Source organism: Pleurodeles waltl, chromosome 1_1 (assembly GCF_031143425.1).
Source record: "Pleurodeles waltl isolate 20211129_DDA chromosome 1_1, aPleWal1.hap1.20221129, whole genome shotgun sequence".
In the NCBI taxonomy this organism is placed as follows: Eukaryota; Metazoa; Chordata; class Amphibia; order Caudata; family Salamandridae; genus Pleurodeles; species Pleurodeles waltl.
The window spans coordinates 598,147,643-598,165,478 of NC_090436.1; positions in this window are offsets into that span (position 1 = coordinate 598,147,643).

The following is a 17,836-nucleotide window of genomic DNA, read 5'->3' on the forward strand; positions in this document are numbered from 1 at the left end:
CCTTAAGATATATCCCTTTCCTTGAAGGGACAGCATAACATGTTGACCAGCTGAGTAGAAGAAGTGGTGAAGTTCTGTGTCTTTTTTTTCTCTCTATTTTAGTCACATTTCCCTGTTTTTACTACAGGCCCCATGTTTCTGAGCATATGGTTATTAGTGGGGATGTGAGAAGGAAAAGAGCATTGCTCTCTGTTAATAACATGACGGAACATAACAAAGAAATTATCAGATTGTTGTGCCTAGATCAACTTCTTCCTATCACTCCAATTGGAGAATAAATTATGTTAAAATGATGGTCAACTAGTCTCCTTTATCAGTGCCGGTTTTACGAAATTAAAATGCATGCTTTAAAAAAAAAAAGAAAAAAAAAAAAAAAATATATATATATATATATATATATATATATATATATATATATATATATATATATATTACTTAGGACTGTGTTTCCATAGAAAAAGCATGTTTTCACTTGTCTATATATATGGCACTGTTTGACAAATCTTACTGAAATTTTCCAAAGAAAGATTTACCATAATTCTTGTTACACACAAAAAGTTTTTGGCTGATCCATCAAGCAGGGGCCGAGAAAAAGGGGAGGGTGAAAAAAGTTGTGTTTCCTATGTTCATTCCCATAGGACCTTTAGACACGTCTACAGCCCAAACCACTGGACGTAATTACACTAAATTTGGCAGAAAGCTTGCTTTTGGTACGCAGATTGTGATTCTGCTTATTTGGTGTAAATCTGTTCAGTAGCTTTTGAGAATTTTAAGGAAATCCAAATTCGCAAAGTATTGACGAAAAAAGACAAGCTCGTGCAGGGAAATGCACAGCTGTGATTGTCTGCCAATACTTCAAACCAGGAAGTGTTGAGAGACACCTTGGGACTCGGTTTCAGCCAAGTCCCAGAACAAAATGCCAACAAAAAAAAAGAAAAGGGGCCAGGGTATAGACACCCTGACCCCTTAGCTTTGGTGGTGGGGTCCCAGAGATACCCCCATTCAGAGCACAAAAAGCATTTTAAAAAACATTTTTGCTGCTGATTCGCGATATTTGTGAATTTATGCTTGTGTTTTAATAAGGCCCCAGGTGGCCAGGTCCCAGGGGCATTCATAGTCTTGAATGTGGGGGGCCGCCTGGCCACCCAACAACCCCAGGGACCACCACCTCTGGGGGGCGATTTATGTGATATAAGCTGAGTGGCCTGCGTGCCCCCACACCACACCCCAGGGATCACCACCTCCCTGGATCAAAATGCTTTAACTGTGTGGGGGAGGCCTGTCTGCCACCCCCACAGCCCCAGGGACCACCACCTCCCTGGGGATATTTTTGAGATATGTGCTGAGTGGCCTGCACATCCCCCCCCCCCCACCACACCTCAGGGACCACCACCTCCCTAGGTCAAAATGCTTTAATTGTGTGGGGGAGGCCTATCTCCCACCCTCACAGCCCCCTGAGACAAAATGCTTTAATTGTGAGGAAGAGGTCTGTGCCCCCCAGCCCGCAGCCCTGGGGACCACTACCTTCCCAGGCCAACCTGAAATAAAAAAAAAAGGGTTTCAGATTTAGACCCCTCAGCCCCGGGGACCACCACCTCCTTGGGGCGATTTTTGTGATATATGGTGAGTGCCCCACGGCCCCCCCCCACAGCCCCAGGGGCCACCACCTCCCTGAGACAAAATGCTTTAATTATGTGGCTACACACATAAACTTTGCACTTGTATAGCGCACTACTCACCTGTTAGGGTCTCAAGGTGCTGTATGCATACTGCTGTGGAACCCCTCCCGGATATTCCTTGTGAGGCACCCACTCATGGGCAACCCCAGGATGAAGCCAGGCATCCAAGCGCTGTCAGGGCTGTTGTGGAGATTAAGCAAGCTTTTGCCCAGAGTTACAGAGTGGGACCCATTAATCAGATTAGGAACCGAGGTGAGAATTATCTGGTCCAAGGGAATTGAGCCCAAGACCAGCTGAGGTGGGAATTGAACACCGGTCTTGGTCCCGGACCAGATCTCTGTATCAGAGACTGCCGCTCTAACCATTGTGCCAAACTTCTCCACTTCTCCACATTGGAGAGAGGCAATGCAACCCCCCTCGAGGAGCCACTGATGGCCCTGGGGACTGCAACCCCTCCATGGCTGGCCCCTGCTATGTCCCAGGGTCCCCACCCCCGGACATAGCTGTTTGCTGTGGCTTGGCTGCAGCTTTGATAGCTGCAGCCAAGTCAACTCCACTTTCTGATAGCGGTTAAACAGGTCCCGTTGTCAGAAAGCAGAGTTTTCATCTCTGTTCCCTGCATGCAGCTATGAGTGCAGGGAAGAGAGATGAAAGCATTGCTCCAGCTACCAGGGAGCTGCTTTTAAAAGCAGCTGCCTGCTTGCTGGAGCAATAGGGCTGCAGGGAGGCCGTGAGGCTCCCCCAGCAGTCCCAGATAGCCGTAAAGGTCATGTAATAACATTAATTTACAAAATGGTCAGGGACCAGATAGGGACCCCCGCAGTCCCAGATAGCCCATAAAGGGCTAAAGAAACATATATTAAAAAAAGGCTTAAGTGTGAGGGTCACAGACCGTCACAGTGAATTTGAGGGTTCAAATCAGATGTATCCCTGGTCTTTCCCCTCCTTTTTTTCAACAGGAAATGTTTAATGTTCATACTGAAAGGTGATCTTATTGCTTTTAATTGACAATTACATTTGTTTTTTCAATTTGTGTGGAAATATCTCATTCTATGTATATCATCCATCAGAGCCTAAAAAACTCTGTATCTCCCTCCAACTCTCTTTCTCTCTCTCTCTTTTAAACCCTTTCTCCCACTCACACACCCACTCAGACCCTTACACACCCACTCACAGACCCACTCAGACACTCACGCACCCTCTCACAGACCCACTCAGACCCTTGTGCACCCACTCACAGCCCTATTTAGACCCTCACACACCTACTCACAGACCCACTCAGACACTCACCCACCCACTCACAGATCCACTCAGACTCATGCACCAACTCACAGACACAGATGCACCCACTAAGACACTGATGCATGCACTCTCATACCCAGATAGAGACTCTCACAGCCACTCTAACTCCCAGATACACCATCCTACACCTATACTCACACTCAGAGAGATAGGCTGCAGTGAACTCCTACCGCACACAGCCAAACAGCCCTGTGCAGAGTAGGGTTGGGCGTTTAGGGGGTTTGGCAGCAAAGACGGGCTGCAGGCCAGGCCTTGTGGGCAACCCCTGCTGCGCACAGGGGAAGGCCATGCACGGTCCAAGGTTGGGGATTTATAAGGGGTTGGCCTTAGGACCTGGCCACAGGCCAGGCCCTCTGGTCAACTGCCACTGTGCATGGCCAAAGGCCATGCATGGCGGTGGCTGGATTACTATACGTTAAGAAAACCCATTGGAATTCCCTGAAACAAATATTTAAAAAACATAGAAATTCACTAAAAAAACAAAGGTTACAGGGACACTATAGTTAGGAAATAGAATTGAATTTACTGGTACAAAACCATAGAAATTCAACTATAACTTGTGCCCTAAGGCAACTATCAAACACTGCTGTTAAATCCATGAACTTTAACAACAAGGTTCCATTTTTTTTCGACAGTGTACTTGTCAATCAGCAAACTCAAGTACAAACATTGGTCTACAGTATGGTACCCATCCCTCTCTTAAAATCGTACTGGGTATATACAAAAACATGGTTTTCACTGGCCCACTGCTCCAATCTATGCAACAGTATTCTACCCATTACATTTGCTGTTGGGTCCAGTAGGGAAATTGACCTATGAGACTTCAGCTCAAACCTCTGTTCCTTTTTTATAAATGGGGACAATCACTGATTTTTACCAAGTGGCCAGAAGCCCACCCTCACAACTGCATTGAAAACATATGTGATCAGAGGTCCCCAAAGATACGGCTATTGACGTAGCAGTCCATCGGAACCCCATCAGGGCCAGGAGCCTTACCTCTCCAACTATCCCTCAAGGCTCTGGGAATCTCTTCTAGTTCAAAAACGAGGGGGTTCGACTTGTAACACAAAAGTATCCATATCCTTCTCATTTCCTGATGGAGTGGAATATATAGAGAAATTTTTTTTCACCCAAGAGGATCACTGAATGTGTGTATGGGTAGAGGGGTCTCCATCTTCCCCAAAATAAGTGCCATTAAACACCCTCCAGAAAGCTGTCCAGTCCTTGTTATGGCTAGCGATCTAAAGAGTCATGCATGCATTCTCCTGACTCTCCCTAATTCTTAACCTGTGGCTTTTTTATAAGCTGTCCTCGCCTCCCTAACACAGGCCCCATCTCCAGGTTCACTATGTTGGATTGCATGTAGATTAGAGAGGGCTTTATGCAAGTTGAAACAAACCAGCCCAAGGAATGGGATTTAGCTGTGTCCACATCATGTCAAGGCTTGTTTTACGAACTCTGTAATACCTGAATAGGCAGCCATCATTTGTGAAGCATCAGCTCCCCCATCCAAACGTGTGGAAACCTCAACCTATTTATTGTGAAGCACCATTCACAACAGGTTAGTTTTATCCACCGTCTCTCACGTAACTATGAACCCATTTTTTCTGGCTAAAATAGGCCTAAATCTCACTTTCAGGTGTGCCAAACCTCTGCCCTCCATCATTGTCTTCCAACACACCTGGACATTGTCACTGAAACCAGTAAATGTAACTCTGAAGTCAGCCACTCTAGCACCTAGAAGTTCTGTACACAGCACATAATCTATTGTAGAAGTGCAGTGTGTGCCCAGAAAAGTCGGGCCCACCCCAGAAGACTCTTTGACCTCAATCAGCAACAGGAGGTTACACTTCCGCATCCACACCGACCCCAACACCACCCTCAGAGGAATGCTCATCTACAGACCCCCTGGACCACGAGCACCATTCAGCGAATCCCTCGCCTACCTCACCAGCACCCACGCACTCACCTCAGCGGATTACATCCTCCTCGGGGACCTAAATTTCCACCTGGACAACAACAGCAACTCCACTACCCTGATCGACAACCTCACCAACCATGGCCTCACACAACTCCTCAACACACCAACCCACTTCGCCGGCCGCCAGCTTGATCCCATCTTCTCCTCAAGCGCCCACGTCACCTTCAACCACACCCCCGTACTCCACTGAACCGACCACCACTGCATCCACTTCACCTACAAGAAACCCACCAAGCACCACCGCACCCAACAACCACCCCGCCGATGCTGGAGCAAAGTTACGGAAGACCAGCTTACCAACACCCTCTCTCAGAACCCACCCCGACTCCACCGACCCAGACACCGCCGCAAACAACCTCACCCTGTGGATCAACGACTACGCCAACACCCTCACGCCATTCAAAAAACTCACCGACAACCAAGCCAGAAGAAAAGCCGCCTGGTTCACCGACGAGCTCGTAAATTCCAAACGCGACTGTCGGAAGCTAAAAAAGGAATGGCTCCTCAAACGCACACCTGACAGCCTCACAGCCCAGAAGGACGCCACCCGCAAGCACCACCAACTCATCAGACAAGTCAAACGATCCCACTTCAAAGACCGCCTGGACAACAACGCACACGACAGGAAAGAGCTCTTCAGCATCGTGAAGGAACTCTCCAACCCCAGCGCCAACATCAACGACATCCCTCCATCACAAGAACTCTGCAACGCACTGTACACCTTCTTCCACCGGAAGATCACCGACATCCATGACAGCTTTGACGCCACTCCCACGCCAGACCCCACCCCCGAACACTCCACCTGTGCAAACCACCTGACCTCCTGGACCAACGTGAACGACACAGAGACACGCAAGATCATGAACTCCATCCACTCAGGATCTCCGTCAGAACCCTGCCCCCACCACGTATACAACAAAGCCGACTCCACCATCACCCCCCAACTACGGAAGGTCATCAACATCTCCTTCGAAACAGCGACATTCCCTGAAAAATGGAAACATGCCGAAATCCGCGCCCTCCTCAAGAAGCCCAAAGCAGACCCCAACGACCTCAAGAACTTCCGACCCATCTCTCTGCTCCCCTTCCCAGCAACACACAACTAATCACCCACCTCGAAGACAACGGCATCCTAGACCCCTTCCGGTCCGGCTTCAGACGAAACCACAGCACCGAAACCACCCTTCTCGCTGCCACAGATGACATCAGACGCCAAATGGACAGCGGCGAAACATCAGCCCTCATCCTCCTGGACCTATCCGCCGCCTTCGACACAGTCTACCACCGCACCCTGGAAACACGCCTCCACGAAACCGGAATTCAAGGTAAAGCCCTCGACTGGATCATCTCATTCCTCTCCTGCAGAACCCAGAGAGTCCGCCTCCCCCCCTTCCGCTCCGAAGCCACCAACATCATCTGTGGTGTCCCCCAAGGCTCATCCCTCAGCCCGACGCTGTTCAACATCTACATGGCCCCCCTCGCTCAAGTGGCCCGACAACACAACCTCAACATTCTCAACTACGCCGACGACACCCAGGTCATCCTCTCACTCACCAAAGACCCCCACACCGCCAAAACCAACCTCCACGAGGGAATGAAATCCATCGCCGAATGGATGAGAAACAGCCGCCTGAAATTGAACTCCGACAAAACGGAGGTCCTCATCCTCGGACACACCCCCTCGGCCTGGGACGACTCCTGGTGGCCCACCGCACTGGGACCCCCTCCAACGCCAGCCAACCACGCACGCAACCTCGGTTTCGTCCTCGACTCCGCCCTCACCATGTCCAAACAGGTCAACGCAGTCTCCTCCTCCTGCTACAACACACTCTGCATGCTCCGCAGAATCTACAAGTGGATCCGGACAGAAACAAGAAGAACAGTGACACACGCCCTCGTCAGCAGCAGGCTGGACTACGGCAATGCACCCTATACAGGCATTCCAGCAAAAGACCTACTACGCCTCCAACGTATCCAAAACGCCTCCGCCCGGCTGATCCTCAACGTACCCGCCACAGCCACATCTCCCACCACCTGAGAAACCTTCACTGGCTCCCCGTGGACAAAAGGATCACTTTCAAGCTTCTTACCCACGCTCACAAAGCGCTCCATGACACCGGACCAGCCTACCTAAACAACAGACTCAGCCTCTACACCCCTACCCGTCAGCTCCGCTCCACTAACCTCGTCCTCGCAGTCGTCCCCCGCATCCGAAGAAAGACCTCCGGCGGCGGATCCTTCTCATTCCTCGCCGCCAAAACTTGGAACACCCTCCCCACCAACCTGCGATAGACTCAAGACCTACTCACCTTCAGAAGACTGCTCAAGACCTGGCTCTTCGACCAGTAACACCAGCTCCCCCCCCCACCCAGCACCTTGAAACCCTCACAGGTACGTAGCGCACTTTATAAATCCAATGATTGATTGATTGGAAACTGTCAGTCTGAGTAAACTTAGGTATATTTGCCAGCACCTCGACATACGGGCAAGATGCCGGGGTGGATTCAAAACTCAAGTGGGCCTTCGCCCGCTTCTATGCCTTTGTGAGTGGGTTGTTTTTTGCTGACTTTTGCCATGAGAGTTCTCCTTTAGTTCCCTACCTCCTCCCTCAACCAGGGGAGCTCATGCTCATCTCTATATTGGGGGTATATTGAGTGATGGCAGTAGGAGCTTTGTAAATTTGCAATTGAACTGGCAATATATACCTGCCATTGGGGACAGCTTAGACGGCCAACACCCCTGATGGAATTGAGGAAGGTAGTTGGCTGTAGGTGCAGCTGGTTGTTTCCTCTCTCCTTAACACCAGAAATGTTTACACTAGCTACAGAGGCAATACTATTTGATGGCAAACCTTAGAGGTATCAGTATGATGATTAAACAATTTAGACATTTTTTACTCTAAGCCATCAAGGTGATCCATTAATGGTTTTAGATGTAATTGCATCTTAGTTTCCACCCTGGCACATATTTCATCTATTATATCCCGGTCCGAGTCAGAACAAGCAGTCTTCACTGTGTGACTATGCACCTTAACCTTCTTAGCCAATAGGGCGGGATTCTTACGTGGGGCACCTCCTTTTTTCTTTTTGACTTGTGGTTCAGTGAAGGTGGAAATAAAGTTATCGCCCAATGCCATGCACAATTCCTCAATAGTAGCAGGAGGGGAGGAAAAATGCCTCGGACATTCAGAACCACACTCTGATGCTGAGCATCGTAAGACACAAGTGATGGTGAGATGACCCTTGTTTCACCCATAGAAAGATGTCTTTCTGTCAATTCTCTCCTTTGTAAGAACACCTGCTGCATGATCCAGAAAAGAATCAATAGTGGCAGTGGTGTTACCCGCCACAGTGATTGGTGTGGTCTTTCTCTTACCCAAGCGTTCCACAGGATCATCCACACCAGAAGCCCAACCTGACTTCTTCCAGTCGCTGACGGGCACAGGACAGACCTGCCCTTGGGCTGGGCTTTGCCTGGGCATGGTAAGCGTGCGTCTCGCGCTGCGGGACTGCAGAGAGCACTATGAGCGTCAATGAGATTAGCCACATCCCCCTTCAGAGATGTTCTGCCGGTGCGCCTCCTGGCACAACGAGCACTGGGGGAGGGACTCCCATAGTGTGATGGACGTCTGTGGGGTCCAGAGATGCCCTTGGTTCTCAGCAAAAAAGCCATAATCATTTAATGTATCCAATACTTATTTTCTGAGCAGAAATGTGTGCAGACATTTCCAGGCTCTCTCCTCCTCCTGGGGCGGGGTGGGGCAGGTGCAGATTTGGGTTCTGAAGGGGGTCTATGAGGGCCTGGAAATGAAGATAACTGCACAGAAAGACAGGGAGTCCTTCCTCCTCTTCAGCAGGGTGAACACACAAGGAGAGGGTGGAGGTGATGTCAGCATCCACTGATGGTGCTGTCTCTGCCACTGGTGACCCAGAAGAAGAAGCCCTTCTCCTCTTCTCTGGATTTCAGTGGATAATTGTTTGATATATGTGTGTATATATATATATATATATATATATATGTATATATCTTCAGTTTAAAAAAACAAAGGTTACAAGGACGTTATGGTTAAGATCTGAATTTACTCACACAAAATGATAGAAATTCAACAGTTATAGTTAAGTAACTGTAGCTCGTTCCCTGTGGTAACTATGACTTGCGCCCATGCACAATTTTCAACCAAATCTTTTGACTTCAAATGTTACATTGATATTATCAATTATGTTATTAAAGATGCCCTACAAGATGTAATATATGGGGTAATTAGCAGTGAATGGTGAGTTAAAGTTACCTAAGGGCACGAGTTATAGTTACTTGAACTGACCATTACTGCTGAATTTCTATGGTTTTGTACAAGTACATTCAGATCCTAACTATAACGCCCTGTAACCTTTGTTTTTTAAGTGAATTTCTATATTTAAAAAAAATTATGGGGGTCATTCTGACCTCGGCGGTAAAAGGCGCTTACCGCCGGTCAGAAGACCGCCATAACACCGCTGCGGCCGCGGTAAACCGCCACGGTCATTCTGACCCGCAACTGCCAAACCGCCGAAAACCCGACATCCTCAATAATTCGCCACACCAAAGGTCAGCGAAAAAATGGCACTGACCAAACCTCCATCGTCACGCCAACAGAAATACGCCCATACCATTCCGACCCACAAATCCACGCGGCGGTCTTTCAAACGCGGTATTCCATTGGCGGTACACCCCGCCGCGGTCAAAATACACACACCCATAGAAAACTCAGCCACATTGGTCACTTCGAAATACAAACACCTGATACACATACTAACACCACTCCCACACACCCAACACAATATAAAACACACACCCACATCACCCACAAGCCCCTACCACCCGAAATCATTGACAGAGGCTAGAGACAGAGCACAGAATAGAGAATCCCACAACACAGAGGCACACAACACCATCACCCACACAGAATCCACGCACCAAACACCACACACCACCACACGCACCACACTCATCACCACAAACGCCACCCCACACCTCAACCACACCACCCCATGGCACCCCAAAGACACCCCAGGTTCAGTGACGCCGAACTCAGGGTCATGGTGGAGGAAATAGTCCGTGTAGAGCCCCAGCTCTTCGGGGCACAGGTGCAGCACACCACAATTGCCAGGAAGATGGAGCTATGGCAAAGGATAGTGGACAGGGTCAACGCGGTGGGACAGCCTCCACGCAATCGGTAGGACATCAGGAAGAGATGGAACGACCTACGGGGGAAGGTGCGTTCCATGGTATCAAGGCACAACATTGCGGTGCAGAAGACTGGCGGCGGACCCCCACCTACTCCCCCAGAATTTACCGCGTGGGAGGAGGAAGTCTTGCACATCCTGCATCCTGAGGGCCTCGCTGGAGTAGGCGGAGGAATGGACTCTGGTAAGGCAAATCTTCACTACTGCTTCCCACCCCCACCCCACCTGCATGCCAAATCATACCCCCGCCCTCACCCCCTCCCCCATTACGCCAACCCCTAGCAAAAGCCTCACCATCACAACCCACCCATCCCAACACCAAGCCCTGCATGCCACCCCAAAGCATGGACACCCATCACCAAAGCATGCCCACTGCACACACACATCACCCCCACAAGCCACCCTCACAAAAGCCCCCACAAGGAAATGCCTGCACATGGGTACACGGACACCCATCCATCATACGAAATGCCACACACAGAAGCAATAACCATACCTTTATACCCCTGCAGGACCCGAACGCCACCACACCGCCACGGAGGGTCCAGAGATGTCCATCCTACCCCCAGAAGAGGCCCCCAGCGATGACAGCAGCTCTGTCTCCCTGGAGCCAGACGACCAGCCCGGCCCATCGGGGACCTCTGGACAGTCGGTTCCCCACAGACAGCCACAGGCTACACCAGACCCAAGCCTCTCTGGGAACACCAGCACAGCTCCCACCCAGCGGGCCCATGCCTCTGTCTCCAGGGCACGTCAATCAGCAGTGTGTCCACCACTACAGGGCACCCAGGTTGACCCACCACCCCAACAACAACAGGGACCTGGGGGCAGTGGTAGTGGGCACACCGGCCAGGGGACAGAGGCCCAGGAACGCAGGGGAACTGGGAGGGCTGCTGTGTGACAGGGGGGGGACAGGCCCGGGGAACCGACTCTCCAAGAGGCCCTCTCCACCATCATGGGAGCATACCACCGCTCCCAGGAGACGATGGCGACGGTACTGGCCCGGTTCCAGGAGATCCAGGAACTGCAGGAGGAATGGTACATGGGGTTCAGGGAGGAACTGAGGAACATCGGTTCCGCAATGGGGACCATCGTCCTGGCCCTTACCCAGATCGTCACCACATTGCGGGACCATGTGGCACCCCAAAGGGCCCCTGTCACTAGCCCAGGCCAGGAACAGCCTACCACCTCCGCCGGCGCCAGTGGACAGGAGGCCCCCACACAACGGCAGGCCCCCAGAACCCCACCTCCTGCAGAAGAAGAACCACCCGCAAGCGGAACCTGAGATCTCACAAGAAGACAGAGTAGGATTGCAAGACCCCCGCCAGCCTAAGATACCCCCTGATGTCATCCCACTGTCCCACATTGTCACCCTGTCCAACCTTGAACTGCCCCTGCTCCATCCTACCACAGGCATATGGACAATGCACCTGTGCGACTGAGAACTGGACTCTGCCATGGACATTACTCCACCCCCACCCATCCCCGCTTCCCAATCATTTACCTATATCTAGCACTTTAAATAAATCACTTATTCCATTTAAATAAACAGGAGTCTGCTTGTATTCTTAACAAATGTATTACGCATAACGGTTCAATATTGTCCAGTTACTTTGTGATGACAACATACCAATTTCAATAAGCTTTAGTCCATTGGCAAACAAAGCTGAAGTCAGGCAGTGGGTCATACAGTTATGAAAAGGGAAGGGAAAGTCACAAATCAGTTAACAGGAACTGGGGGGAAACACAGACAGTGGAGACGCATGAGGCCTCAAGTAAATGTAAATTGGGGTGTCTGTTTCTTACCTGTGTGCTACTGAAAGTATTGTTGTATGACTGTATCCCTGTTGTCCGTGTCGTCCCCGCCATCTTCCTCTTCTTCACTCTCCACAGGCTCCACAGCTGCAACAACACCACCATCTGGACCATCCTCCTGCAGAAAAGGCACCTGGCATCGCAATGCAAGATTGTGTAGCATACAGCAGGCCACGATGATCTGGCACACCTTCTTTGGTGTGTACATTAGGGATCCCCCTGTCATATGCAGGCACCTAAACCTGGCCTTCAGGACCCCGAAGGTCCTTTCTATGATCCTCCTAGATCGCCCATGGGCCTCATTGTAGTGTTCCTCTGCCCTTGTCCTGGGATTCCTCACTGGGGTCAGTAGCCACGACAGGTTGGGGTAACCAGAGTCACCAATTAGCCACACACGGTGTCTCGGTAGCTGTTCCATCACATAAGGGATGCTGCTATTTCGCATGACATACGCGTCATGCACTGACCCAGGGAACTTGGCATTTACATGGGAGATGTACTGGTCAGCCAAACAGACCACCTGGACATTCATCGAATGATAACTTTTTCTGTTTTGGTACACCTGCTCACTGTCTTTGGGGGGAACCAAAGCCACATGGGTCCCATCAATGGCCCCAATGATGTTGGGGATATGTCCAAGGGCATAGAAATCACCCTTCACTGTAGCCAATTCGCCCACCTCAGGGAAAATAATGTAGCTCTGCATGTATTTCATCAGGGCAGACATCACTCTGGACAAAACCTTAGAAAACATAGGCTGAGACATCCCAGATGATATGGCCACTGTTGTCTGAAACGACCCACTTGCCAAAAAATGGAGTACTGACAGAACCTGCACCAGAGGGGGAATCCCTGTGGGTTGGCGGATGGGGGACATCAGGTCTGGCTCCAGCTGGGCACATAGTTCATGTATAGTTGCTCTGTCAAGCCGGTATGTAAGTATGATATGTCGTTCTTCCATTGTCGACAGGTCCACCAGCGGTCGGTACACGCGAGGATTCATCCTTCTCCTCGCAAGTCCCAGCGGACGGTGCCTAGGAAGGACAACATGGAGCACAGAGTCAACCAACCCACAGGTTCGTTCACACAGCTTGCACAGTACACGAATCGCTATGCATGGAACGGCTTGTATGAGTGGCAATGCAAGGCCTAGGCCTGTGTGACGCAGTAGAAATCATGCCATGTGGGCCCTTGAAATGGCGGCTGCCTGACCTGTGAAGTGTGACAGTGGGTTGTGAGGTCACTGCGCTGGCGTGGCACACCGTGGCGGTAGGCGGTCGAAGACCGCGGCGCAAAGCAGCATTGGTTAACATTGAGCCAATGACGATGTGCGCCGGCGGTCACGGTACGCACCGCGCCATTTTCTAGCTGATTAATCACTCGAGACCTGATCATCCACAGGAGAGAACCTATACTGCAAGTGCTGCTGTGACCTCGGTCTGGGCGATACAATGGCTGCTGCGACTGGGGAAAGGGCCCCTGCCTTCACTTCCGAAGAATTGGAGAAACTTGTTGATGGGGTCCTCCCCCAGTATGCGCTACTCTACGGTCCTCCAGACAAACAGGTTAGTACACAGGGTGCACGCTGAATGGGCTATGCCTGTGTTGAGTGGGGTGTATGTAAGATGGTGGGGAGGGGAGCGAATGAGGAGTGCAACGCACGACAGATGGGAACATGTGCCACATGGCAAGGTTGGGGAGGGGGGGCCACTCACATCTACCATGCAGAAAAGTGATGATATTTCCTTTCCCACCCTATACATGTCGAATAGGTCAGCGCCCATCAGAAGGTCGACATTTGGCGTGCCATCGCCAAGGACGTCGGGGCCCTGGGGGTCCACAACAGACGGGGCACCCACTGCCGAAAGAGGTGGGAGGACATCCGCCGCGGGACCAGAAAGACCGCCGAGTCTCTGCTGGGGATGGCCTCCCAACGTAGGAGGGGTGCCAGCCGCCAATTGACCCCCCTGATGTCCCGGATCCTGGCAGTGGCCTACCCCGATTTGGATGGGCACGTGAGGACATCACAGCAGACACAAGGGGGTGAGTATCAGCACATTCTGCTATCTTTGCGCGCAGTGGAGGTGTCTGGGTGGGGGAGGAGGGCTGTGGGTAACTCCAGGCCAGGGCGCTTTCTGTAGGCTAGTCCCCTCCGTTAGCCATGGCCCTGTGCCCCCGCCCCCACCTCTGTAGGGTGCCAAGTACAGCTATCCATGGTCCTGCATCACCCATGTGTGCATTTGTCGTACATAGACCTGCAGGCCTAGTCACAAGAACTAAGTAGTGTACCCCGATTGGGCAGCGTAGTTCAGGGGGCTTCTGTGTCTGTCCTCTCCGCCAACGGTGTTGCCAATGCATGCACTCAACCTGTCTTCATTTTTCCCCCCCACCCATTTTCTTTTTCTTCCTGTGCATGTGTGCATTAGCATCATCAGGCGGAGGAGAAGTGGCATCGGCGCACGAGGGAGCTGCATCTCACATGGCCCCGGAGGGCCATGCAACGGACTCCGAGTTCAGCAGTGAGACGGAGGGCGAGGGGAGCTCCACAACGGGGACCCGTGGAGACGTCAGCGGCACCGACACGTCCTCAGAAGGGAGCTCCCTTTCGGTGGCGGCAACATCCGTGCCCACCGCAACTACAGGTATAGCCGCCACCCAGCGCACCAGCTCCGCCCTCCAAGCAGCCCCTCAGCGTTCGCCCCGTGCCCGCTCGCACACCAAGGCGGGCATCTCCTTCGCCCCAGGCACCTCAGGCCCTGCCCCAGTTACCCCTGCTGCCCTCAGTGAGGAGGTCATTGACCTCCTCCGGACGCTCATTGTTGGGCAGTGTACCCTTTTGAATGCCATCCAGGGGGTGGAAAGGGAGGTGCATCTGAGTAATGCATACCTGGAGGGCATTCATTCGGGTCAGGCTGCCCATCAGCGATCGTTCAACGCTCTGGCCTCAGCACTGACGGCAGCCATTGTCCCTGTCTCCAGCCTCCCTCTTCTAACTCCCTCCACCCAGTCCCAGTCTCCTGTTCCTCAGCCTATCCCATCCACACCATCAGACCAGCCTGCACACACCTCAACACCCAAGGCAAGCTCATCCAGACATAAGCACCACAGATCCCACAAGCATTCACACAAACAACATCCAGATGCAGACATGCCAACAGTCACTACCACCTCTGTGTCCCCCTCCTCCTCGTCTCCCTCCTCCCTCCCTGTGACGTCTCCACTCACACCTGCATGCACACCACCATCAGCCAATACTTCCATCACCAGCACACCCTCCATTACAGTCAGCACACGTGCAGTCACCACCCCCACTGCCATTTACACGTCCCCTGTGTCCTTTCCCACTGTGTCTGTCACCCCCTCTTCCAAACCACACAAACGCAGGCAGCCACCCACCCAACAGCCATCCACCTCACAACAGCCTCCAGCCCAAGCACTTGCACCCAAAGACAGCACACTTGACTCTCCTACAACCACATCCTCTTCCTCCACTCCCATACCCACTGCACCTACCGTTCCCATTGCTCCTAAAAAACTTTTCCTCTCCAAAATTAACCTCTTTGCCTCACCTGACCCACCCCCTCCATCTGGTAAGAGTCCAAAGCACCTCAGCCACCACCAGCCCTGCATCTAGTATCACCATAGTGCAGGGCTATTGGAGTCCACCAGCTCCTAGGGAAGGAACATCGGCCAGCAGCAAGGGGACAGCCAGCCCACCCCCTGGGAAGAGGACAAGAAAACTTAAGGGCCGGCGCGAAAAGCCTGAGACGGCTGCCACCACGGAGAGTGGCCTTGCCACGTCACCTGCCACATCAACTAAGGGAGGCCAGGGCCCGAGAGCTGCAGCGAAGGAGGGCAAGGGCAGCAGGGCGGAGAAGACATGCAGCAGCCGAGCGCACCAGGAGGGCCCCACCAGCCCCATACCGGGTGTGATGGACGACACCCACGGGCACAAGACTCCATCACAGGAGGGCCCCGCTACCGCAAGGTCGGAGGGCGACTAAGCAGGGAGTCTTGGCCAGGTCTGGCTTCCTTGAAAGACAGGACAAGCACCGCTGAAGAGGGCCCCGCCAAGACAGGCACCGCTGAACAGGGCCCCGCCATGAAGAGCACCGCTCCGCTGGGCCCTTCCTGTCAAGCACCGCTCCGCTGGGCCCTTCCTGTCAAGCACTGCTCCACTGGGGCCTTCCTGTCAAGCACCGCTCCGCTGGGGCCTTCATCTCAAGCACCGCTCCGCTGGGCCCTTCCTCTCAAGCACCGCTCCGCTGGGCCCTTCATCTCATGCACCGCTCCGCTGGGGCCTTCATCTCAAGCACCGCTCCGCTGGGCCCTTCCTGTCAAGTACCGCTCCGCTGGGGCCTTCACCTCAAGCACCGCTCCGCTGGGCCCTTCATCTCAAGCACCGCTCCGCTGGGCCCTTCATCTCAAGCACCGCTCCGCTGGGGCCTTCATCTCAAGCACCGCTCCGCTGGGCCCTTCATCTCTAGCACCGCTCCGCTGGGCCCTTCATCTCAAGCACCGCTCCGCTGGGGCCTTCATCTCAAGCACCGCTCCGCTGGGCACCGCCGTCTCAAGCACCGCTCCGCTGGGCCCTTCCTGTCAAGCACCGCTCCGCTGGGCCCTTCCTGTCAAGCACCGCTCCGCTGGGGCCTTCATCTCAAGCACCGCTCCGCTGGGCCCTTCCTCTCAAGCACCGCTCCGCTGGGCCCTTCATCTCAAGCACCACTCCGCTGGGCCCTTCCTCTCAAGCACCGCTCCGCTGGGCCATTCCTGTCAAGCACCGCTCCGCTGGGCCCTTCCTGTCAAGCACCGCTCCGCTGGGGCCTTCATCTCAAGCACCGCTCCGCTGGGCCCTTCCTCTCAAGCACCGCTCCGCTGGGCCCTTCCTCTCAAGCACCGCTCCGCTGGGCCCTTCATCTCAAGCACCGCTCCGCTGGGCCCTTCCTTTCAAGCACCGCTCCGCTGGGCCCTTCATCTCAAGCACCACTCCGCTGGGCCCTTCCTGTCAAGCACCGCTCCGCTGGGCTATTCCTGTCAAGCACCGCTCCGCTGGGCCCTTCATCTCAAGCACCGCTCCGCTGGGCACCGCCGTCTCAAACACCGCTGGTCCATTGACAGTGCCGGTTCTGTGTCGAGCAGGTGTTCACGAAGCACTCTGGGCACCATGCCTCCTCCAATACCAGTGGAGTCGGTTATCCATCTGATGGACTGTGGCTTTGCACTCCCCAGGATGGTACAGTGGGCATGGAGGCCCCTCGTGGATCTGGCGTCGTGGACTCATGTGGCTGAGGTGCCCCCCTTTCCCTTCCCCCTGAGGTGTCTGTTGTTTTCTCATCTGATGCCCCAGCAGTGTTCTCTCCAATGGTTTCCGGTCTCCTGTGTGGGCTTGGCCCATGTGTTTGTACACATTGGCCCACGGACTATGGATATTGAACGGACTGTGCAGGACTTGTTGACTATGTTTATACTTTGCACTATGTTCATTATTACTTTTGTATATTTCATATGGCATATTTACCATGACTTAAATGAACCTATTTTATACATAAATTTTAAACTTCATTTGAATTATGTCTTTGCATTCTTCCGGGGGGTTTGAGGGGTGTCACTCTGACTTGTTGCTCTGCATTGGTGTGTAGGTATTGGGGGGGGTTTGGTGGGGTGGGTGTATCGCGTATGTGTGTGCCCGTAAGCTTTCCTCCTCCCCCCTCCCCTGTGTCGTAGGTGCAGTACTGCAGTACTCACCGTTGTCGTATGCGCCGGCGTTCGTACTCCTGGTAGATGAGCAGGTAGACAATAGCCGGTAGGATGTGTAATTCGGGCTCCATGCTGTCCTC